At 37.7% G+C, this 26,266-nt stretch overlaps 1 protein-coding gene across 6 annotated transcripts in view; it reads right to left on the bottom strand.

The window, feature by feature from the left end:
* The window catches only part of L3MBTL4 (L3MBTL histone methyl-lysine binding protein 4), a 501,743-nt gene that overhangs the window by 275,828 nt on the left and 199,649 nt on the right, over nucleotides 1–26,266 (bottom strand). The gene's annotated exons all lie outside the window — the stretch shown is intronic.

Genomic DNA, 26,266 nt, shown 5'->3' with positions numbered 1-26,266 from the left:
TTTCTAATTCCTCCAATACTGTTGCCTCTATTAGGGTTTTATTCTCTTAATTACATCTCTGTAATTACAATTTCCCAGGTTTGCCATTTATACTTGCAATTTAAAAATTCATATTGGTATAACATGGCATAAAGCACTGTATGTTTAAAAAAAATTCTAATTGGGTTTCTTGTTTCTCTTTACATTTATGTTATCTTATTCCTAATTATATTACATTACCTATTATTGTGCTGTTTTCTTTTTTACTTTAAAGGAATAAGTTCTTAGATTTATTCATCAGCTCTACTGTATTCATTTCTCTTTTCTAATTATTTCATCTGCTGCTTTTACTCTTATTACTTTACTCATATTTCCCCTAGGTTTGTTTTTGTCAAACTGAATTATAAAGAAAATTAATTTATTTTCATTTTTTAAATAATAGAAGCATTCAATATTATGAACTTACAGCCAAACTATGGAAAGAGCCTAGATGTCCATCAACAGAGGAATGGAGAAAGAAGATGTGGTATATACATACAATGAAATATTACACAGCCATCAAAAAAATGAAACCTTGCCATTTGCAACAACGTGGCTGGAACTAGAGGGTATTATGCTAAGCAAAATAAGTCAATCAGAGAAAGAGAAATATCATATGATCTCACTGATATGAAGAATTTGAGAAACAAGACAGAGGATCATAGGGGAAGGGAGGGAAAAATGAAACAAAATGAAACCAGAGAGGGAGACAAACCATAAGAGACTCTTAATCTCAGGAAACAAACTGAGGGTTGCTGGAGTGGTGGGGGGGTGGGAAGGAAGGGGTGGCTGGTGATGGAATTGGGGAGGGTATGTACTACGGTGAGTGTTGTAAATTGTGTAAGACTGATGAATCACAGACCTGTAACCCTGAAACAAATAATACATTATATGTTAATACAAATAATTTTTTAAAAAGACTATGAACTTAACCATTGTTGCCCCTGAATACAGCTTTAGACACCTGGACAAACTTTTAGGACATATTTATTTTTCTCACCTTTATTTTCTCAAAAACAATTATTATTACAATCTATAATTGTCACCTTCATTTAGTCACTGGCCAAATATTTATTTAAGAGATATCTCAAATGGCTAATTTTTGTAGTTGTTTAAAATAATAATAATATCTGGGGCAGAGCAAGATGGCGGAGGAGTAGGAAACCTGGATTTCATCTAGTCTCAGGAATTCAGCTGAATAGGGATCAAACCACTCTGAACACCTACGAACTCAACAGGAGACCGAAGAAGAGAGTAGCAACAACTCTATGAACAGAGAAGAGACCACTTACTGGAAGGCAGGACGTGCGGAGAAGTGAATCCGAGGCGATATTCAGGAGGAGAGACAGCGGGGGAGGGGGCCTCCGTCGGCCGCTTCTGGCAAGTGATAGAGCCGCGGAGCATAAAATCAGAAGTTTTAGAAGCCGGCTCCGCTGAGGGACGTAGCTCCAGTGGCTAAGCGGGGGGTGGAACCCTCGAGGGACAGGGTGGTCTCAGGACCCTCGGGGTCACAGAAAGACCGGAGGTGCCTGAGTGCGGCCGAGCTCCCAGGTATCAGAGCGGGGAAGCTGGCTGCAGAGACAGAGCCGAGGCGCAGGCTCTCAGCTCGGGGTTGCCATAAACTGTGATCCGCGGCCCAGTCGGGCCACTGCTCCTCCAGCAGGGACCCAACAAGTGGCAGGGACCCAACAAGCGGCAGGTTCCGGGAAACTCCCCTTCCTCCCTGGGGAGGAGCGGAGCGGGAGCGCACAGCAGGGATCTGCTGGGTTTGGAGACTCCACACGGGGTCGGGTGCCAGAGATAGAAACACTCAGTCACAGGCCGGGTGAGCACGGAGTGCGGCCGGAGACCAGGGAGACGGGAGTGACTGCTTTTCTCTGGGGGCACACTGAGGAGTGGGGACCCGAATTCTCAGCTCCTCCGGGTGGAGATTGGGAGGCCACCATTTTCACCCTGGTCCCCCAAAGCTGTACCCAAAGCTTGCAGGGAACAAAAGCTCCTGAGAGCAAAACCAAGCAGCTTGCTTAGCCTGGAAGGACAAGAGTGGGGCAATTCTGTCTCCGGCAAATACATTTGGGAACCACGGCAACAGGCCCCTCCCCCAGAAGATCAGCACGAACAGCCAGCAAGCCAAGACCAAGTTTACCGATCAAGGAGAACGGGAGAACTCCATCGCTAGGAGAATACTACACATAGAATTCATGGCTTTTTTTCCATGATTCATTAGTTTTTCAAAGTTAATTTTTTAACTGTTTTTTTAATTTTTCTTTTTCCCTTTTTCAACTAACATCTTATCAATCCCTTTTTTTAAAAAAACATTTTTTATTTTTCATTTTTAGAGTCATATTTTATCCCTTCAGAGTAGTTACCCTTATTTTTGGCATATGTGTATATATATATATATATATATATATATATATATATATATATATATAAGTTATTCTCTCTTTAAAATTTTGAGGTAGTTTCTTCTAACAGATCAAAATATACCCTAAATCACTAGAGTATGGCTTCGTTCTAGTCTACTGCCTGATCACATTCTCTCCCGTTTTTTTTCTTTTTTTTTAAATCTTCCACTTTCTTTTTTCAAACAACTTCTTATCAATTCCTTTTATAAAATCTTTTATAATTTTCATCTTTATAGTCATCTTCCATCCCTTCATTATATCAACCCTTATTTTGTACATATATAAGTCTTTCTTCCTTTAAAATTTTAGCAGGCACTTTTTTCTAACACAACAAAATACGCCCAAAATCTAGTGTGTGGCACTGATCTATGCATTAGACTGATCATATTTGATCATATTCTGCTTTTTTTGTATTGTTCTGTTTTGGTTTTTATCTTTTTCTTTTTTATTTTTCTTTTCCTTTCTTTTCTCTTTCTTTTTTCTCTCTTTCCCTTTCTTTTCCCCTGGTTTCAGGTCTTTTCTGATTTGTATACAGTATATTTCCTGAGGACGTTGTTAACCTGCTAGCATTCTGTTCTCTCATTCATCTATTCTCCTCTGGACAAAATGACAAGATGAAAAAAATCACCTCAGCAAAAAGAACAAGAGATAGTACCGTCAGCCAGGGACCTACTCAATACTGACATTAGTACGATGTCGGACCTAGAGTTCAGAATCATGACTTTAAAGATACTAGCTGGGGTTGAAAAAAGCGTGGAAGTTATTAGAGAAACCCTTTCTGGAAAAATAGAAGAACTAAAATCTAACCTAGTCGAAATCAAAAAGGCTATTAATGAGGTGCAATAAAAAATGGGGCTCTAACTGCTAGGATAAATGAGGCAGAAGAGAGAAAAAGCGATATAGAAGACCAAATGATGGAAAATAAAGAGGCTGAGAAATAGAGAAACAACTACAGGATCACGAGGGTAGAATTTGAGAGATAAGCGATACGATAAGATGAAACAACATTAGAATAATTGGGATCCCAGAAGAAGAAGAAAGAGAGAGGGGGCAGAAGGTATATTGGAGCAAATTATAGCAGAGAACTTCCCTAATGTGAGGAAGGAAACAGGAATCAAGATCCAGGAGGCACAGAGAACCCCTCTCAAAATCAATAAAAATAGGTCAACATCCTGACATCTAATGGTAAAACTTATGAGTCTCAGAGACAAAGAGAAAATCCTGAAAGCAGCTTAGGAGAAGAGATATGCAACCTACAATGGTAGAAATATTAGATTGGCAACAGACCTATCCACAGAGACCTGGCAGGCCAGAAAGGATGGGCAGGATATCTTCAGAGCACTAAGACAGAAAAATATGCAGCCAAGAATATTATATCCAACTAGGCTCCCATTGAAAATTGAAGGAGAGATAAAAAGCTTCCAGGACAAACAAAAACTAAACAAATTTGCAAACACGAAACCAGCCCTCCATCACCTTACAGGAAATACAATGGCACTAAATTCATACCTTTCAATAGTTACCCTGAATGTAAATGGGCTAAATGCCCCAATCCAAAGACACAGGCTATCAGATTGGATTAAAAAACAAGACCCATCAATATGCTGTCTGCAAGAGACTCATTTTAGACCCAAAGACACCCCCACTTTGAAAGTGAGGGGGTGGAAAACCATTTACCATGCTAATGGACACCAAAAGAAAGCTGGGGTGGCAATCCTTATATCAGACAAATTAGATTTTAATACAAAGACTGTAATAAGAGATGAAGAAGGACACTATATCCTACTTAAAGGATCTATCCAACAAGAAGATCTAACAATTGGGGCACCTGGGTGGCTCAGTTAGTTAAGTGACTGCCTTCGGCTCAGATCATGATCCCGGAGTCCTGGGATCGAGTCCCACATGGGGCTCCCTGTTCAGTGGGGAGTCTGCTTCTCCCTCTTACCCTCCGCACGCTCTCTCTCTCTCATTCTCTCTCAAATAAATAAATAAATAAAATCTTAAAAAAAAAAAAAAGAAAATCTAACAATTGTAAATATCTATGCCCCTAACATGGGAGCAGCCAATTATATAAGGCAATTAATAACATAAGCAAAGAAACACATTGACAACAATACAATAATAATGGGGGACCTTAACACCCCCCTGACTGAAATGGACAGATAATCTAAGCAAAAGATCACCAAGGAAATAAAGACTTTAAATGACACACTGGACCAAATGGACTTCACAGACATATTCAGAACATTCGATCCCAAAGCAACGTAATACACATTCTTCTCTAGTGCCCATGGAACATTCTCCAGAATTGATCACATCCTAGGTCACAAATCAGGTCTCAACCGGTACCAAAAGATTGGGATATTTCCCTGCGTGTTTTCAGACCACAATGCTTTGAAACTAGAACTCAATCACAAGAGGAAAGTCGGAAAGAACTCAAATACATGGAGGCTAAAGAGCATCCTACTAAAGAATGAATGGGTCAACCAGGGAACTGAAGAAGAATTAAAAAAATTCATGGAAACCAATGAAAATGAAAACACAACTGTTCAAAATCTTTGGGATACAGCAAAGGCAGTCCTGAGAGGAAAGTATATAGCAATACAAGCCTTTCCCAAGAAATAAGAAAGGTCTCAAATACACAACCTAACTCTACACCTAAAGGAACTGGAGAAAGAACAGCAAATAAAGCCTAAACCGAGCAGGAGAAGAGAAATCATAAAGATCAGAGCAGAAATCAATGAACTAGAAACCAAAAGAATAGTAGAACAGATCAACGAAACCAGGAGCTGGTTCTTTGAAAGATTTACCAGGACTGATAAACCCCTGGCCAGACTTATCAAAAAGAAAAGAGAAATGACCCAAATCAACAAAATCATGAATGAAAGAGGAGAGATCAAAACCAACACCAAAAAAATGCAAACAATTATAAGAACATATTATGAGCAACACTATGCCAGCAAATTAGATAACCTGGAAGAAATGGGTGCATTCCTAGAGATGTATCAGTTACCAAAATTGAACCAGGAAGAAACAGAAAACCTGAACAGACCTATACCTACTAAGGAAAATGAAGCAGTCATCAAAAAACTCCCAAGAAACAAAAGCACAGGGCCAGATGGCTTCCCAGGGGAATTCTATCAGACATTTAAAGAAGAATTAATACCTATTCTCCTGAAACTGTTCCAAAAAATAGAAATGGAAGGAAAACTTCCAAACTCGTTTTATGAGGCCACCATTACCTTGATCCCAAAACCAGACAAAGACCCCATCAAAAAGGAGAATTAAAGACCAATATCCTTGATGAACTTGGATTCAAAAATTCTCACCAAAATACTAGCCAATAGGATCCAACAGTACATTAAAAGGATTATTCACCATGACCAAGTGGGATTTATCCCTGGGCTGCAAGGATGGTTCAACATCCGCAAATCAATCAACGTGATACAATACATTAACAAAAGAAAGAACAAGAATCATATGATCCTCTCAATAGATGCAGAAAAAGCATTTGACAAAGTACAGCATCCTTTCTTGATCCAAACTCTTCAGAGTATAGGGATAGAGGGTACAGACCTCAATATCATAAAAGCCATCTATGAAAAACCTACAGTGAATATCATTCTCAATGGAGAAAAGCTGAGAGCTTTTCCCCTAAGGTCAGGAACGCGGCAGGGATGTCCACTCTCACCACTGCTATTCAATATAGTATTAGAAGTCCTAGCCACAGCAATCAGACAACAAAAAGAAATCAAAGGCATCCAAATCGGCCAAGAGGAAGTCAAACTCTCACTCTTTGCAGATGATATGATACTGTATGTGGAAAACCCAAAAGACTCCACCCCAAAACTGCTAGAACTCATACAGGAATTCAGTCAAGTAGCAGGACATAAAATCAATGCACAGAAATCAGTGGCATTCCTATACACCAACAAAAAGACAGAAGAGAGGCAAATCAAGGAGTCGATCCCATTTACAATTGCACCCAAAACCATAAGATACCTAGGAATAAATTTAACCAAAGAGGCAAGGGATCTGTACTCAGAAAACTATAAAATACTCATGAAAGAAACTGAAGACACAAAAAATAGAAAAGTGTTCCATGCTCATGGATTGGAAGAACAAACATTGTGAAGATGTCAATGGTACCTAGAGCAATCTACACATTCAATGTAATTCCCATCAAAATACCATCCACTTTTTTCAAAGAAATGGAACAAACAATCCTAAAATTTGTATGGAACCAGAAGAGACCCCGAATAGCCAGAGGAATGTTGAAAAAGAAAAGCAAAGCTGGCGGCATCACAATTCCGGAATTCCAGCTCTATTACAAAGCTGTCATCATCAAGACAGTATGGTACTGGCACAAAAACAGACACATCGATCAATGGAACAGAATCGAGAGCCCAGAAATGGACCCTCAACTCTATGGTCAACTCATCTTTGACAAAGCAGGAAAGAATGTCCAATGGAAAAAAGACAGTCTCTTCGACAAATGGTGTTGGGAAAATTGGACAGCCACATGCAGAAGAATGAAACTGGACCATTTCCTTACACCACACACAAAAATAGACTCCAAATGGTTGAAAGACCGAAATGTGAGACAGGAGTCCATCAACATCCTAAAGGAGAACACGGGCAGCAACCTCTTCGACCCCAGCCGCAGCAACTTCTTCCTAGAAACATCGCCAAAGGCAAGGGAAGCAAGGGCAAAAATGAACTCTTGGGATTTCATCAAATAAAAAGCTTTTGCACAGCAAAAGAAACAGTCCACAAAACCGAAAGACAACTGACAGAATGGGAGAAGATATTTGCAAATGACATATCAGATAAAGGGCTAGTACCCAAAATCTATAAAGAACTTATCAAACTGAACACCCAAAGAACAAATAATCCAATCAAGAAATGGGTAGAAGACATGAACAGACACTTTTCCAAAGAGGACATCCAAATGGCCAACAGACACATGAAAAAGTGCTCAACATCGCTCGGCATCAGGGAAATCCAAATCAAAACCTCAATGAGATACCACCTCACACCCGTCAGAATGGCTAAAATTAACAAGTCAGGAAATGACAGATGTTGGCGGGGATGCGGAGAAAGGGGAACCCTCCTACAATGTTGGTGGGAATGCAAGCTGGTGCAACCCCTCTGGAAAACAGTATGGAGGTTCCTCAAACAGTTGAAAATAGAGCTACCATATGATCCAGCAATTGCACTACTGGGTATTTACCCCAAAGATACAAATGTAGGGATTCGAAGGGGTACGTGCACCCCAGTGTTTATAGCAGCAATGTCCACAATAGCCAAACTGTGGAAAGAGCCAAGATGTCCATCGACAGATGAATGGATAAAGAAGAGGTGGTATATGTACACAATGGAATATTAGGCAGCCATCAAAAGGAATGAGATCTTGCCATTTGCAAGGACGTGGTTGGAACTGGAGGGTGTTATGCTGAGTGAAATAAGTCAATCAGAGAAAGACATGTATCATATGACCTCACTGATATGAGGAATTCTTAATCTCAGGAAACAAACTGAGGGTTGCTGGAGTGGTGGGGGGTGGGAGGGATTGGGTGGCTGGGTGATAGACATTGGGGAGGGTATGTGCTACGGTGAGCACTGTGAATTGTGCAAGACTGGTGAATCACAGATCTGTACTTCTGAAACAAATAATGCAACATATGTTAAGAAAAAAGAAAAAGAAAAGATAGCAGTAGGGGAAGAATGAAGGGAGTAAGACGGAGGGGGGTACGAACCATGAGAGACGATGGACTCTGAAAAACAAACTGAGGGTTCTAGAGAGGAGGAGGGTGGGGGGATGGGTTAGCCTGGTGATGGGTATCAAAGAGGGCACAGTCTGCATGGAGCACTGGGTGTTATGCACAAACAATGAATCATGGAACACTACATCAAGAACGAATGATGTAATGTATGGTGATTAACATAACAAAAAAATTTTAAAAAAATAAAATAAAATAATAAAAAACAACAACAAACAAAACAGAAGGGGCGCCTGGGTGGGTCAGTCCTTAAGCATCTGGCTTCGGCTCAGGTCATCCCAGGGTCCTGGGATCTAGCCCCGCATCAGGCTCCCTACTCAGCGGGAAGACTGCTTCTCCCTCTCCCACTCCCCCTGCTTATTTTCCCTCTCTCTCTGTGTCTCTGTCAAATACATAAATAAAATCTTTTAAAAAAAGAAAATAAATAAATAAATAAAATAAATAAAATATTAATAATATCTAGTTTAGTACATGGCTGTTTCAGAATGTCACATGGTCTGTACAATTCGCACTGGGTGTTATGCACAAACAATGAATCATGGAACACTACATCAAAAACTAATGATGTAATGTATGGTGATCAACATAACAATAAAAAATTTAAGGAAAAAAAGTAAAAAATAAAATATTAATAATAGTATCTAGTTTAGCACATGGCAGTTTCAGAATGTCACACGGTCTGTACAATTACTGTGTGGAGACTTTAGGATTTCTTTTTGGCCTAATATAGGATCAATAGTCAAAATTTTTTTTAAGTATATACATATACATACATATGCTTTAAGGTATAATATCAATATGCATTAATTCAATATAAAGAGCTGTATTATTCAAAAATCTGTTCATTCTTAAGTAAAAAGCCTAAAGCAATATGCTAAAATCTCTAAAATAGTTTTTCTGTAGTGTTCTAGTATCTCTGATAATTTTTTCTTCATATTTAAACTTCTTACTGAAGTAAAATATATTTAAAGAAAAATATACAAATCAAGTAAACAGCTTGAAAATTATTCACAAAATTAGCATAGCCCTGTAACCACAACCTAGGACACCCCCTCCCCATTGTGCTCCCTTCCAGTCACTGCCCCCTCTCTGCAAAGAGAAACTCACATCCCCTAAGATTAGTTCTACTTGTTCCATTTTTTCCTTTGTATAAATGGAATCATATGGTATGTGCTCATTTGTGGTAGACAGTTTTTGCTCAGCACTCTGACTGTGAGGTTCACATAGATTGGTGTATGCAGAACATTCGTTTTCCCTGCTGTATAGAAGTCCATTGGGTGAGGGTGTTACAATTTATTTATCCATTCTATTGGTGATAGTCATTTGGGCAGTTTTGATGTGGGAAAGTGAATTATGGAAAGTGCTGCTACAGACATTCTAGTACAGAAATATACACATCTGCTGGAATGCATCCAGGAGGAAAACTGCATGGGGTACTTTGCTTCATATTTTGATATTACGTTACTTAGCACAGAAAAGCATATGTAATGTTCACTAGTAATTGTTTTTATTTAACATAGAAAAAAAATGTCCCTTTTGGACATCTTGATTGCATTTTGCATCAAATTCTTCTTTTTTACTAAAAATTAAGTTGTATGCCATCCTGATATTTTCTGTTTGTTTTATTGATAAAAATTTTTTCCATCTTTTTTACTTTTAAATTCTTTTGTTTCAGGTGTATCTAGTCTAAACATCTTCTAAATGGATTTTGAAAAACATTTGCATTTACTTTCATAACTGGTTTACTTTATCTCACTTCTGTAAACATATTTTAAGCTGGAGTTTTTTTAAAAAGCTCTCTTACGGTTTCCTTTGCTTTTTGTCCTTATTCTATATGAGTTATGTTTCATGCCTTCTGTTTCAATAATTATTTCTGCACTCATTTCCTTTTGTAGCTCATATTATTAACGACTGTCCAAACTCACTCCTTGTATTTTGGATGTCCACATTTATGCATGGGTTCTGGATATGCTCATACCACGCCCCTTCAGCACCAGGTCCCCTCCTCCCTGCTCCAGGTTCCTCAACGGGGGCCTGGGCAGCAGATTCCGTGGGATGGTGACTAAAGAAAGCAGAGTGTAGCAGGCTGAGGGATGAACATGCAGTGATTAAGAGATGGAGCAATTAGTCCTGCTCCAGCCTCTTAAAGAAATCTGGCAGGCTGCCATGAAAGAAATCATCTTTTTCACACCTTTTTGTGATCCATAAGTGAAAACAGAAAAAGTCACTGTTTTAAATGTTTCTGAAGCAATAACTTCCTCTACGGCACTCTCCAGAAATGAGCTACGTATGTACAAAACAAAGAAAATGTGTATTATGTACATCTTCCCTGTTCAAAGAGCCCAAGAAGAGGAGAATGTCTCATTTCCTAGTGAGGCCTGCAAAAGCCACCTGCTCCCCCTGTCTTCCTCCGGGACCCCATCCTGAGTCCTGCTCCACCTGGGGGTGGGGGGAGGAGGCAGAGTGGGGCAACAGAGGAAAGGGCAAGAGCCAGATACTTTCACACAGCTGTGTGGCAATGACAGAGAAGCTTTTCAAAAGTTTACATTCCTTCTAGTTTCAAGAAATATATGAGACCACCCCATGGAACAAGAGCCTTTAACCTCTTCACTTGTTTCAAAGAAGCAACATCTAACTGGTTTCCCTTTATTAGTTACCTCTCTACTGAGTATTCCATTTACACTAAATCATTTATTCCTCACGTAGGCTGTGAGATGTGCCTGTTCATCCTCATTTGATAAGTGAGGCTCAGAGAACGTGAGGAGCTTGCTCAGTGTTATATAGTTAGGAAGTGGAAGAAATGGTATTTGAACAATTGTGTCTGACTGCATTACCCACATACTCAACCACTGCTTCTCCCTAGTTCTGTAACCCAGAGCTCAATGGTCCAAGAAGGTCCATCCTCCAAGGTCTCAGGACTGGGAGTGTGAGCTCCCCCTGGAGGCCAAAGTGTAGTATGGCAAGGGTGAGAGTGGGAACATCACTCAATTGGAGGCAGGCTGTAGATACAAATGCATTTATTCACATCCCACCTCTTTCCACACTATTGAGAGATTAGCACTTCTGAGATGGGCAAAGGCTGAGGCAAGATGAGGTGCATGCTGCAGCTGTGGGCACAGGTGGCTGAACTAAACAAGGAAAATGTGTCAGATATTGGGATCAAGGAACTACAAAGCAGGGCACCTGCCAGACAACCCCTGGATTTCCCCATGGTACTGGCAGTTCTCTGGAGAAGAGGAAGACCCAGGTGACAAATGTCTTCAATTAACGTTAGCACATAACTAGAAGGCAACCAGATGACAGCCAGAGGAGGGAGGAGGTGTGGTGGAGTGCAGAGCTTAAACCCTTAAGAGGCTTCTCTGAAGAGCTGAGAACTGTCCTAGGAGAAGCAGCAGCACTATTCAGGAGAAGCAAAATGTGCTATCCCAAGAGGGTGACGAGAAAGCCCTGTGTGAAAAAGCTGCAAGATGGAGGTCAATCCCTGTGCTTGGAGCAACAAAAATTGAGGGTCAAGAAAAAGTCCATAAAGAGGATACACGTATGGGGATGGGCACAAAAACAGAGAAACTTAAGGTCAAACCAAGTTAAATGTAAGTGAAAACATACCTAAATCTTTCATTCCAAGGACTACGTATATCACTCAGGGAAAAGCAAGTCCTTACCACTCTGACCTCATCTCCCTTTCACTCTGCTCCTGCTCCAACTAGGACACAGCCAACTTCCTCCCTCCTCAAGGTCTTGCACCTGCTGCTCCTTTACAGGGAAGTTCTCCCCATGGACCCTCCAGACTGCCCACCTCACCTCCTTTAAGTTGTTCCTCAAATATCACATCCTCAGTACGTCCTTCCCTGAACTCCCTGTATATAACAAACTCCCTCTCCAAATACATCTGCCCTTCCTAACCTCTTTACCTGTTTTATCTTTCTACATAGCACTTACCACCAATTAACTTATTATATAAATATTTTACATATTTGTTATCTTGCTTTACAAGAACATAACTGCCTTATGACAGGGATTTGTTTACTTCACTGCTCTTTTCTGAGTCTAGAACAGTGCCTACTAGGTAGTTATCACTCAATAAATACTTGGCAAATATTTGCCAAATGACTGAAATGTATTTCTTAATAAGTTTGCATCTGATATTGTGGTGACCACGAATGACAGATATGTGAGCCAAAATTATATTGGTCTAGCCTCAAAATAATGAATGGAATGCAGACATAAAGTTGTTTGCCTGCTGGTGTTGGCAGTATTCAGAGGTGCCATTAGAACAAGCTGATGCTCCTGCACTAATACTGGATAAGATTCCAAATAGCACTAGAGACTAGACCATACCAGGGGAAGGCCATCTGATGTGCAGCATCTGTGCAAGGCAAACGTAATACTCCTTTATTTGTTCCATGTTAGAAAGACCCACTTATGTGTCAGATTGGTTACAGACTCTTCTTATAACAACATCCTCCATTATTTTACCTCTAGGAACAATAGCCTCAAAAGAAACATAATTTTGCCACTGAAACAGTCTAAACAATTAGGATCATGAATAGACAGCACAAGCCCTTAAGTTACTGGCATTCTGGTCTGTGTAACCTGTCCCATGAACCCAGAGAAGCATGACAATCATAATTATATCAGTGGCCAATCCAGGAACCAAAAATCATAGGCATCCCAGGACAAGCAGTTTTTTGGTAATGGACAATAGTCCTGTTTAATAATCAGCAATAAAAAAGGATGTGCCAAGAGTCTTACTGAGAAGGTTCAGTCAGCACAAACAGAATATTGATGGGTTTAAGAGGGCACTTCATCTAACTCTTCATTGTATTGATGAGGGAAGTGAGACCTGGCATTTTAAGTGACTTGTCTAAGGCACGACAACTAATAACGAAGCCAAAGCAAGAGTCCTGGTCTCCTGGGCAGCAAGCTACAGACACCAAGACTTCTAAAGAGTCACTTTGAGGTTTGGTGAGTGCTCTGTAGGCTGCTGGACACTAAGGCCAAGAGGAAGCATCCAAAGAGGAATGAGAGCCATAGAACTAGTCCTGCTGAAGCCCTCACAGGCTTTGGCCATCATTTCGAGAGAATGAATTTTCTAAGAATGCCCCTCAGACACCGCCTGTTTATTTCTCTGTTTCAGGTAGCTCTGACGAGGCAGGAAGGTAACTTATCCAAAGGTCCAGGCCTCCCGATGGTAGAGACTGCACACAGTTCCCACTGACTCCACTCAGTAGGTTCTGCACACATGAAGCAGCTCTTTGTGAAAACGATGTTAACATCATGGAACCGCTAGTATTCCATGTCAGACACTGGTACACTATTTAGTACAAAAGAAATACAAAACATGAGGACAATCAGTTATCTCAATCACTGCTAAACCTAATTCAGGTGAACTCAATTTCGTTTTCAAAAAATAGGTTGAAACTGACCTCACAGTGATGGGACCTTAGATGCCAAAGTCTTGGCCTCATATTCAGCTCATCACAATCAAAGTTAAAATATCCTTTCTGACCAGAGAATACAAGTGAGACTCCCTAATATTTATACAGTATGTCAGATTTGTTCCTTGATCATCAGATCCTAAAGCACAGAGAACTTTTTGATCTATAAAATAAACTATCAGTACTTCAAGTACTTATCAAGGAGCTCATTTTGAAATTGATTGTTTTGCTCAAAGTATCGTTGAGACAAAGTGTATTAAGAATAGACTAAAGCAATAGAGTCTCTTCTCTATCTAGTGAAATTACTTTCAGAATAAAACAAAACAAAACAAAACAAAACAAAACAAACAATCTGGACTACATTGGATGAGCTCCCAGCAGAACTTGTCTCCAAAGAAACCACAGCTCCCACGGTACCTAATCCAACCCAGTGCTTGGTAAATGACAGGCATTCAAGATGGGGTAATTGCCTCTATTTCTCTCTGTCCCTCTGTCTCTCCCTCTCTTTCTGTCCCTGTCTGTCTCTCTCATTACCTCACATTATAGAAAACATACTGGTTATTTTGCTTCTATTTTTCTCTCAGTTTCACTAACCACACAATATTCCACTGAGTAATATTCCATAACTAAAAATCCTTACATGTTATGTCTATATTGTTCTTTGTTATATCCTTAGCTCTTAGCTAGGCCTCATGCTTAGTAGGTACTTAATATCTGTTCAATTAAATAATTAATAATATACATTTTTCTCTGAACTCTTACATTCCTTATGCCAATAAAATCTATCCATAGGAAACAGCAAAATGCCATTTAAAATATAGTAATTTCATGTGCCTAAAAAAAGTTCATAGTTAATGCTGCAATTAAATACAAGATTTATTTATACTGTAAATTTTGCTAATGTAATTTTAGCTTTGCAAAGAAATTGTGAAGTAAAGTTAAGTAGTTATTTGGCATCAAAACATAATTTGCTAAAATATTTCTATGTGCTCCTCAAACATCTAGAATATTTGCTAATAATATGTCCAGCAAATTGATGATTCTAGAGAATCTATGGAAACCAATGGCTGTTACTCCTATGAACTACATTTCATTACCTCTCAAAATATAAATTATTATAGTTTTATTTCTAGAAATAATCTTGCATTTAGCATACATTCACAACCAGTCTGAATGCTAGACTTCCAATTTAAAGATGTAGAAATGAGCATATATATTTAGCTCCATTCCCTTCTAAATGCCACCAAAATATCAATAAAGGCATTTTTTAAATGAATACTTATCAAGAGAGAAAATGCTGAATGAATTTTGATGTAATACATAATGGAATATTATGTAGCCTTTATAAAGAATCAAAATTATACCAAATGATTTGGAAGAGAGTTACCATGAGACAGAGCAGAACAAGACAAAAAGATAATGGAAAAATATGTATATAATCCCATTTTTGCACAAGCAATTTTTTTTAAAGATTTTATTTATTTATTTGACAGAGAGAGACACAGCGAGAGCAGGAACACAAGCCAGGGGAGTGGGAGAGGAAGAAGCAGGTTTCCCACTGAGCAGGGAGCCCGATGCGGGGCTTGATCCCAGGACCTTGGGATCATGACCTGAGCCGAAGGCAGATGCCTAACAACTGAGCCACCCAGGCACCCCATGCACAAGCAATTATTTTAAAAGGATATGGGTTCACAAATATATAGATGTATGAGTGTGTATGTGTACATGTATATGCAATCATATGGGAATTAACAAAATATAAATAGCATAGGATTGCTAATAGTTTAATCATTTTCCTTTTCCTCCTGGGAAAATACATTCCCTGGACTCCCTCGCTGTTAAGTGTAGCTATGTAACTGAGTCCTGGCCCGTGGCATGTGGGTAGAAATGATGTAATAAGCTTTAGAGGCCCAACTTCTGAGTTGGGCCTCTAAAGCCATCTCGTGTGCAAACATCAGTTCTTTTCCCACTTTCAGGCTTTGCCAAAAGATCCCCAAGGACCTGGAGGAGCCCCAGCCCCAGGATAATTACATGGGGCAGAACTAACTATAATTGCACTATGAGAGGAACAAGAAAGCAATTCTTAATGTGTTAAGGTACTAAAATTTTGCAGTCCTTTGATATGCTAGTTAGCTCATGGTAATTAATACAGAGGGATTAGCACTAATTGTGATTTCCTTGAGAGGAGTAACTAACTTAAGTGGAAAAAGAAACAAAACGTTTTTAAAAACAGGATGAAAAATGAAGGAGGGGGAATCATGAGAGACGATGGACTCTGAGAAACAAATTGAGAGTTCTGGAGGGGAGGGGGTGGGGGGATGGGTTAGCCTGGTGATGGGTATTAAAGAGGGCGTGTACTGCGTGGAGCACTGGGTGTTATGCACAAACAATGAATCATGGAACACTACATCAAAAACTAATGATGTAATGTATGGTGATTAACATAACATAATAAAACAGAATAAAACCAGGATAAATAAAATGTAGTCTATGCAAAATAAATAAATAAATACAAAAACAGTACTAGTATAAAGATATGAAGCCACATTAAGAATAGGTAAAAAAACAAAAGCAGATGAGAAACGTCAACAGAAATCCCTGCAAGTGTGAAAAGGAAATAAACGAATGAAAATTAACTTCACAGTACTGAGAAAGCTAAAACAAATCTGTTAAAGGAGCAAGTTAATTTATGTTATAGAACCCTGGAAAGCTTCAGTAACCGCAGGCATCAGATATTTCTGAAGGCAGCAGTGTGGGGCTAACAGCAGATGCTTGTTTTCAAGTTCATAACAGAAACTGTTAGGTATACTAGGTCACCTACCTTGCCCCATACAACTATGCAACTGTCCCTCCCACATTAAGGCCAAAGGCTGGAGGATTTTGTCTCTGGACAGGTTGAGAAGGTATAGACTTTGGGATTTTACACAGTGATGAAGCCTATTCATAGAACAATAGCCACTTGCAGTACCTGGATCTCAAACTGCAGGCAGCCCTCTCCCCAACCCTCAACAACTCCCATGACCGGCCCCCCCCCCCACATAGACACCTCAGTCAGAAGGAGGAAGAAGAGCCTTTCCTGTAGGAACCGACCCAGAAGTCCTAGTTATGACACTTTGGAGTACCCAACTAAAACATTATGGTTAACATCTCAGCACCCCACAGGGATGCTCACAATTTCAGAATCCCATTAGGGCACCCAGAGATTTTACTCTGCTTCTCAGGACCTTATTCTTAAAAATGAAAGGACAACTAAGATTCACTAGAGAGCTGAAGAACCTAATAAAGATACTAAAACAAGCAAAAACAATAACAAAAAAAGGAAATTTGAGAAAAGAGACAATATAAGGAACAGAAGATTTAAACCAGTAAGTTTAAAAAGTAGCTGAACCTCGAATTTGATATCCTTAGAGAAATAAGAGAAGACTCATAAAATAAGAATGCTATTGGAAACTAAGAGAAAATGCCGTTTCTATGTAGAATGTAGAAAGCCACAGAAGACTGTTACTCACTTCCTAACAATGAGAAACAGCCAGATACTCTAAAAAATTATAAATTTCCTGTAGCCATCAAAGAGCTGAAGTTCCAAGGAAAAAAAGTAATGGAAATCTATGGAGGCACAGTACCTCTGGGGACAGCTGAGAAACTCAAATATTTAACCTGTGGCAGAGCACTAGAGGAAAAGGTGATCCCACCCAAGTAAGAAAAAATCAGCTGACATTTAAATAAATTATTAAAGGTCAAGTGGGAGCTAGCATGTCAGTCTGGAAGAGCTGGCCCCAGACATAAGAGGAGTGTCCCCATACTCACTCACAAGCTCTTTATAATGGGCCTTACCAAGTGCTCACAGGAAAGATTGGGAGTGAGACAGAAGACTAGCAAGAGCTCCCTTTCAGAGCTCTGAAGACAAGAATTTTAAGGTGTAGCCAGAAGGAAAGTAAAAATTACATTCAGGAAAACATGGAAAAGGATCAGAGTAGACTTCTAAACAAAAAACCATGCCAGCCAAAAGACAATACAGCTTTAATGAAATAAAGGGGGTAAATATTGGTCAACTCATAATTCTATATCCAGCAAAAATATCTTTAAAACATTAAGGCAAAATAAAGACTTTTTCAGGCAAACAATTACTGATATAGCATTTCCAACAAACCTGTGCTAGAAGAAATTCTAAAGAAAGTTCTTTGGGGAGAAGGAACATGAAAGAAATGAAAGAGGAGATGTTGTGACCCAATACCACAGAAATACACAGGATCATAAGAAACTACTACAAACAGTTATGCACCAACAAGTTGGACAAATTAGAAGACACGAATATATTCCTAAAAACATACAACCTATCAAGACTGAACCATGAAGAAATAGAAAATCTGAACAGACCAGTTATTAATAAGGAGATTGAATCAGTATTCAAAAACCTGTGATGGCTTCACTGGTGAAATCTACCAAACATTTAAAGAATACCAATCCATCTCAAACTCTCCCAAAAAAGGTAGAAGAGGAAGGAACACTTCCAAAATCCTCTTATGAGACCAGCATTACCCCGATACCAAAATCAAACAAGGATGCCACAAGAAAAAAAAAATGCACATCAGTATCTCTGACAAACACAGATGCAAAAAACCTCAATAAAGTACTAGCAAACTGAATTCCACAATATATTAACAGAATCATACATGGTGACCAAGTGGGATTTATTCCAGAGATGCAAGGATAGTTCGACATCTGCAACTCATCAATGTGATACACCACATTAACAAAACAAAGGATGAAAATCATATGATCATCTCAATAGATGCAAAAAGCATTTGACAAAATTCAACATCCATTTATGATAAAAACTCTCAACAAAATGGGTATAGAGGAACATACCTTAATACAATAAAGGCCATATATGACAAGCCCCCAGCCAACATCACACTCAAAGGTGAAAAGTTGAAAACCTTTCCTCTAACACCAGGAACAAGACAAGGATGTCTACTCTTGTCACTTTTATTCAACATAATATTAGAAGTCCTAGTCAAAGCAATTAGGCAAGAGAAAGAAATAAAAGGCATCCAAATCAGAAACGAAGAAGTAAAACTGTCACTATTTGCAAAGAGCCTGATATTTTATATATAGAAAATCCTGACTCCACAAAAAAACAAAACTGTTAGAACAAATAAACAAATTTGGTAAAGTTGCAGGATACAAAATTAATACACGAAAATCTACTGTATTTCTATACACTAATAATGAACTACTAGAAAAAGAAATTAAGAAAACAATTCCATTTACAATTGCATCAAAAAGAATAAAATACCTAGGAATAAGTTTAACTAAAGAGGTGAAAGACCTGTACTCTGAAAACTGTAAGACATTCATGAAAGAAATTAAAGAAGACAGAAATAAATGGAAAGATATTCTGTGCTTATGGACAGAAAGAATTAATATTGTTAAAATGTCCATATTATACAAAGCAATCTACAAATTTAATTCAATCCCCCAAAACTCCAAAGGCATTTTTCACAGAAATAGAACAAACAGTCCTAAAACTTGTTTGGAACCACAAAAGACCCTGAATAAAGCAATCTTGGGAAAGAACAACAAAGCTGGCAGCATCAAATTTCCTGATTTCAAACGACATTATAAAACTACTTTAATCAAGGGGTGCCTGGGTGGCTCAGTCATTAAGCGTCTGCCTTCGGCTCAGGTCATGATCCCAGGGTCCTGGGATCGAGCCCCGCATCGGGCTCCCTGCTCAGCGGGAAGCCTGCTTCTCCCTCTCCCACTCCCCCTGCTTGTGTTCCCTCTCTCACTGTGTCTCTCTCTGTCAAATAAATAAATGAAACCTTTAAAAAATATATTTTAATCAAAACAGTATGGCATTAGCACTAAAACAGGGGGATCAATAGAGCAGAATAGAGAGTTCAGAAATAAACCCATGCATATATGGTCAATTAATTTACAACAAAGGAGGCAAGAATATACAATGGGGAAAGGACAGTCTCTGCAATAAATGGTGTTGGGAAAACTGGGCAGCCACAAGCAAAAGAATGAAACTGGACCACTACCTTACAACATGCAAAAAAATTAACTCAAAATGAATTAAAGACATGAACATAAGACCTGAAACATAAAATTCCTAGAAGAAGATGTAATCTCCTTGACCTTGGTCCTCGCGATGAATTTTTAGATTTGACACCAAAAGCAAAGAGAACAAAAGCAAAAATAAACAAGTGGAACTGCATCGAGCTAAAAAGCTTCTGCTCAGCAAAGGCAGCCATCAATAAAATGAGAAGGCAACCTACCAGATGAGAGAAAATATTTGTAAGTCATATATCTGATAAGGGAGTAATAACCAAAATTATATAGAGAACTCATACAACTCAATAAGAAAAAAGAAACAATCTAATTTAAAAATGAACAGAGGATGTGAATAGACATTTTTCCAAAGAAGACGTACAGATGGCCCACAAATACATGAAAAGGTGCTCAACATCACGAATCATCAGGAAAATGGAAATCACAACCACAAGATGGCACCTCATAGCTGTCAGAATGGCTATTATAAAAGGACAAGAAATAACAAATGTCAAAGAGGATGCTGAGAAAAGGGAATCTTTGTGCACTGTTGGTGGGAATGTAAATTGGTGAAGCTGCTATGGAAAACAGTATGGAATTTCCTCAAAAAATGAAAACTAGAATTACCATATGATCCAGAAATTCCACTTGTAGGTATTTATCTGAAAGAAACAAAAACACTAACTTGAAATGACGTATGCACCCCCATGTTCACTGCAGCATTATCTACAGTAGCCAAGATACAAAAGCTACCTAAGTGTCCATAAATGGATGAATGGACAAAGAAAATGGGATACTGAGTCATAAAATGGAATATTATTCAGTCATCAAGAGGGAAATACTGCCATTTGCAACATGGATAAACCTTGAAGGATTTATATGCTAAGTGAAATAAGTCAACAATGTTATCTCACTTAAATGTGGAATCTAAAAACAAAAAAAAAAAATACAAACAAAGAAACAAAGAAAAACAACCTCACAGATGCAGATAACAGATTGGTGGTTACCAAAGGCAGGGGGTGGGGGATGGGCAAAAAATGGGTGAAGGGGTCAAAAAATATAAACTTCCAGTTATAAAATACATAAATTATGAAGATCTAATGCACTACATGATGAGTATAGCTAACAATATACCATACTGTATATCTGAAAGTTGCTAAGACAGTAGATCTTAAAAGTTCTCAATACAAGGGAAAAAATGTATAACTATGTGCTGGATGTTAACTAGACTTGTCATTGCAATCATTTTGCAATATACACAAATATTGAATCATTATGTTGTACACCTGAAAGTAATATAATGTTATATATAAATTATATCTCAATTCAAAAGAATGTTCTTCAGGGAGAAGGAGTATATTACCAGATGAAAGTGTGGATCTACACAAAGAAATGAAGGGCATTGAAAATAGTGAACAGCACTTATGAGGTACAGAACATATATATAGAGAAGAGATTGGTTTCACTTCTTATTTCCTTTGTTTGTTTTATGAGAACAAAAAGTCATCTGGAAATAAAGACAAGATCAGAAAGAATGGGAGAGAGAAAATGGAAGAAACCACTGTGAGGCTCTTACATTATAGGAAAAGTGGTATAATAGGCTGTGGTAAGGTAAATATGTACACTGTAAATCCTATAGGAACTGAGAAATATTTTTTTTTTAAATAGGTTTCTTTTCTTTTTTTTTTAAAGATTTTATTTATTTATTTGAGAGAGAGAGAGAATGAGAGATAGAAAGCACGAGAGGGAAGACGGTCAGAGGGAGAAGCAGACTCCCTGCCGAGCAGGAAGCGCGATGTGGGACTCGATCGCGGGGCTCCAGGATCATGACCTGAGCTGAAGGCAGTCGCTTAACCAACTGAGCCACCCAGGCGCCCAGAAATATTTTTAAGTAGGTAAATTAAAAAACCAATAGCAAAGAACAGAAGCATTAAATGATATTCAATACAAGTTTTTAAAAGGCGGAAAAAAAGGACCAAAAACATGGGGTAAGTAGGAAGGTACTAGCAACATGGAGAATTTAAATCCAGTCATACAAAGAAACATTAAATGTAAAGTGCTTGAGTACGGGTTAAGAGATAGTATCTAAACTGCAAATATAGAAGTATGCGGCAATAAACACATTCTTGAGGAACAGTGAGGTAAATGTCAAAAGTAACAGGTTTGCCCCTGGATAAAAAAAATCTGGAGTAGGGAGAAGAATGTTGTTTTTCATTTACAGGACTTGTAATACAACTACATATGTGAACTATTTTCCAATTTTTATTGTGGTAAAATACACATAACAAAATTTACCAAATGAACCATTTTTAAATGGTTATTTAAACCATTTAATAAAAATTTAATTTTTTTTTTTACTTATTCACTTTTTCTTTTCAGAACTTTTCTTCTGATGAAACTGAAACTCTATATCCATAAACAATGATTCCCCACCCCCTCTCCCCATAACTCTTGGCAACCATCACTCATTTTCTCTCTGATTTTGACTACTTTAAGTATCTCATATAAAGGCAATAATCCAGTATTTGTTTTTTGTGATTAATTTATTTCACTGAGCATAATATCCTCAAGGTTCATGCGTGTTGTACCATATGTCGGAATTTCCTTCCTTTAAGGCTTACTGATATTCCATTGTATGAATATACCACTTTTTCCTTATCCATTCATCTGTTCATGGACACTTGGGTTGCTTCCACATTTTGGCTATTGTGAATAATGTTGCTATATGTATGAGACATTTCAGACCCTGCTTTCAAATCTTTTGGGTATATACCAAGAAGTGGAAATAACCAGATCATATGGTAATTATATTTTTAATTTTTTGAGGAACTGTCATACTATTTTCCACAGCAACTGTACCTTTTTACATTCCCATAATGATCATGGGTTCCAATTTCTATACATCCTTACCAACACTTCTTATTTTCTGTGTATTTTATTTTAATAGTAGCCACCCCAGTGGAATGAGGTGGTTTCTTATTGTGGTTTTAATTTGCATTTCCCTAATAATTACTGATGGTGTGCATCTTTTCATGTGCTTACTGACCATTCCAGTATCTTCTTTAGAGAAATGTTTAATCAAGTCCTTTGCCCATTTTTATTTGGGTTGTTTTTTATTATTTTTGAGTTTTACAATTTCTCTGTATATTCTGGAAAATAATCCCTTACCAGATATATGATTTGCAAATATTTCATCCCATCCTGAGGTTGCCTTTTAACTCTTTTTATAGTGTCCTTTGATACACAGGAGTTTTTAATTTTCATGAGATCCAGTTTACCTGTTTTTCTGTTGTTCTTTTCTGTCCCTTTGGTGTCATATCCAAGAAATGACTGCTGAATTCAATGTTGTGAAGCTTTTAAGACTGCTATGGTTTTAGCCCTTATGTTTAGGTCATTGATTTGTTTTTATTTAATTTTGGTACATGAAGTGAGATAGGGATTCAACTTCATTCTTTTGCCTGTGGTTAAGCAACTTGCTCAGCAATATTTGTTGAAGAGACTATTCTTTCTCAGTTGAATGGTCTTGGCACCCTTGTTGAAAATCATTTGACCCTATATGTTAGTGTTTATTTCTAGGTTCTCTATTCCATTGGTCTGTATGTCTACATTTAAGCCATTATCACACTGTTTTAATAACTGTGGCTTTGTAATATGTTTATATATATATAATATGTTGAAATAAGAAACTGTGAGTCTTTCAACTCTACTCCTTTTCAAGACTCTTTTAGCTACTCAGAGTCCCTTGATATTTCACATAAATCTTAGGAGAGATTTTTTTTTTATTTCTGCAAAAAACATCTTTGGAATTTTGAGAGGGACGGCATTGAATTCATAGGTCGCCTTGGGTAATACAGACAACTTAATAATATTAAGTCTTCCAACCCATAAACATGGGATGTCTTTCCATTTATTTATGTCTTCTTCAATTTCCTTCAGCAGTGTTTTGTACTTTTCATTGTACAAGTCTTTCACCTCCTTGGTTAACTCCTAAGCATTTTATTCTTTTCAATGCCATTGTATATGGACTTATTTTTAATATCTTTTTCAGATTGTTCATTGTTAGTGTGTAGAAATGTAATTGATTTTTGAGTCTTAATTTTGTATCCTGTTACTTTGCTAAATTCATTTATGAATTCTAAGAGGGGTGTGTATGTGCGTGTGTGTGTGTGTAATCTTTAGGATTTTCTATATATAAGATTATATCATCATATCAGGAACAGAGATAATTTTATTTCTTTGCTTCCAATTCAAATGCCTTTTATTACTTTTTCTTGCCTAATTATTCTGGCTAGGATTGTCAGTCCTATGTTGAAAAAATGGGGCAAAATCAGGCATCTTTGCTTTTTTCCTGATCTTAGAAGAGAAGCTTTCAGTCTTTCACTACTGACTATAATATTTCCTGTGGGTTTTCCATATATGGCTTTTATTATATGGAGTTTGTTTCCTTCTGTTCCTGTTAAATATTTTTTTTTCCATGAAAGTGTGCTGAATCTTGTCACATGCTTTTTTATCAATTGAGATGATAATGTCAGCTTTTGTCCTTCATTCTGTTAATCTGGTATTATTGCATTGATCAATTTACATATGATGAATCATCCTTGCATTCCAGCAGTCAATCCCACTCGGTCATGGCATATAATCCTTTTAATATGATGCTGAATTCAGTTTCCTAGTATTTTGTTGAGAATTTTTGCATCAGGGTTCATAAGGGATCCTACTCTGTAGTTGTCCTGTAGTGTCTTTTTCTGGCTGTAACAGGGTAATACTGGGCTCATAAAATACTGGGCTCATAAAAAAGAGAAGGGTTGCCTCCTCTTCAATTTTTTTGGAAAAGTTTGAGAAGGAGTGGCATTAGTTATTCTTTAAAAGTTTGGTAGAATTCACTGGCGAAGCCATCAAGTCCAAGGCTTTTCTTTGTTGGGAGATTTCTGATTACTAATTCAAACTGTATATGAGTTATTTTATTTAAAATATTTTAAAATGTGATTTATTTCCTATTTTTATGTACCAGGACTCGTGGATAAATTGTGAACAAAACAAAAAAGTCCTTGGTAACACAACATTCACTGAAAATTTGTGTATTTTGAGAGATCTGGGATCTTGTTCCATTTTTTTCTCTTTCATGTCTGAATTTTCTAATACTCTTGCTGGAAGGAAAAAACTTTACGGAGGGTAATCTGGAAATATTTATCAAATGCTTAAAAATTGTTTCTATCCTCTGTAATTCTACTTACAACAAGAAAGTAGTAACATACATAACTATTTCTTTAAAAGGATGTCTTCCATTGTTATTTAAGAATCAGAAGTTAATGTCCAATACAAAAGAAAAAAAAACAAAATAAACTGTGCTATTTATCATAACAGATAATTATGCAGTCATTAACAGCCAGGTTTTCAAAGACTATTTAAAGAAAAGAAAATATGGGACGCCTGGGTGGCTGTCGTTAAGCGTCTGCCTTTGGCTCAGGTCATGATCCCAGGATCCTGGGATCGAGTCCCACATTGGGCTCCCTGCTCAGTGAGGAACCTGCTTCTCCCTCTCCCTCTACTACTCCCCCTGCTTGTGCTCTCTCTATCTCTATGACAAATAAATAAATAAAAATCTTTAAGAAAATAAAAAATAAAGAAAAGATATTTAAATTATATTTGCAAGTAAAGGGGGAAAAATGGCTACAAAAGCAATATGAACAATAAGATTACAATTCTAATTTTTAAATTACATATACAGTCAAATAAAAACACAAGATGGTTGAAAAAATAAAATAATAATGGTAAGTTCTATTGAATGGTGAGATTAAAATTTTAATTTATTCATTATTACATTCCATCTTTTACTCATTTCTTGCACTTTTATGAAAAGAAAAATATAACATTTATTTTAAATAAGTTTGACTTAGTAAGTTTGCTGCTTCACTTCACTGGTGATTATGTATAAGGATTCAATGGTAAAATAAACTTAGATTCATAAAGAGAATTGAGCTGACTGAACACTCTCTACAGAGGAGAGAATACTCTCTCTTTACAATGTCTCTGTAGAATTGTGTAGGGATTTAACTTTCCATGGAAAGCCTTGGGGAAATGATGATATGATTTGCAATCCAATTAAAGAAGAGAGGCTCATGATATCATATGCTGCAGTGCCAGGATTACCCTTTGATGGAACTGTGGCAATGTCTTACGGGACCTCTGGTAGGGGAATGTCTACCTGAGGCATAGACACAATAACATAAAATGACATGCTGTATCAGATGGCCACAGAAAATTGTCCCACAGTTATTAAATATGCAAGTTTATTTTTTTCTATTTTCAGTGACTTTTTGCTATCACGTTAAAATGTATTTACTCTAGAACATAATATTTACAAGGAAAAAAAGAGCCTTGCAAGGTGAGGAACCAGATTTATTTCCCCAGCCCGTCAATTCAGAACCTTCCAGACCACAAGAAACCTCTGAATAAAGAGCTCATTTGCGACTTCTTATTCAGTCCCTTGCCAAATAGGGTAAGTAGAAATCCCAAAGAATCTTCTATCTTCCCAACCCCTGCTCCTTCTTTTCACATA

The sequence above is a fragment of the Zalophus californianus genome, chromosome 14 (genome assembly GCF_009762305.2).
Source record: "Zalophus californianus isolate mZalCal1 chromosome 14, mZalCal1.pri.v2, whole genome shotgun sequence".
Classification (NCBI taxonomy): Eukaryota; Metazoa; Chordata; class Mammalia; order Carnivora; family Otariidae; genus Zalophus; species Zalophus californianus.
Note: the sequence above shows the minus strand (reverse complement) of the source record. Positions and strands in the feature narration are given on the sequence as shown.